The sequence below is a fragment of the Alligator sinensis genome, unplaced genomic scaffold (genome assembly GCF_000455745.1).
Source record: "Alligator sinensis unplaced genomic scaffold, ASM45574v1 scaffold1332_1, whole genome shotgun sequence".
Lineage (NCBI taxonomy): Eukaryota > Metazoa > Chordata > Crocodylia > Alligatoridae > Alligator > Alligator sinensis.
The window spans coordinates 113691-114282 of record NW_005842965.1 but is presented as its reverse complement, the minus strand read 5'-3'; positions in this window follow the sequence as shown (position 1 = coordinate 114282).

The window sequence follows — 592 nt, the reverse complement described above, 5'->3', positions numbered from 1 at the left end:
TGCTTCCCCCCCTCCCCTCCTGCCCCCAGGTCTACGTGCTCAAGCGGCCACACGTGGATGAGTTCCTGCAGCGCATGGGGCAGCTCTTCGAGTGTGTGCTCTTCACCGCCAGCCTGGCCAAGGTGAGCCCCCGGGACCCCTCCCCGGGACCCCTCCCCATCCCCCCGGTGCGACAGGGGGAAACTGAGGCATGGCGGGGCCCTCCTGCATGGACCCAGGCTCCTGCTTTAGGTCTAACCACTAGCCTGCACTCCCCTCCCCAAGCCTGGGATAGGACCCAGGCATCCGGGCTCCCCCCAGCGCTAACTGCTAGACCTCGCTCCCCTCTGGTCAGCAATAGGCCGCACCCGCAGTGCCCCCAGACCTCCCCCAGGTTTCCCAGAATCCTTTGCTGCCGTTCCCACTTTTGGGGGGGGGGGTTCCCAAGGGGTCCGCCCCGTGCCCTCTGCCCCCGTGCCCTCTGCCCCCAGTCCGCCGACCCCGTGGCCGACCTGCTGGACAAGCGCGGCGCCTTCCGGGCCCGGCTCTTCCGGGAATCCTGCGTCTTCCACCGCGGCAACTACGTGCAGGACCTGAGCCGGCTCCCGCGCGC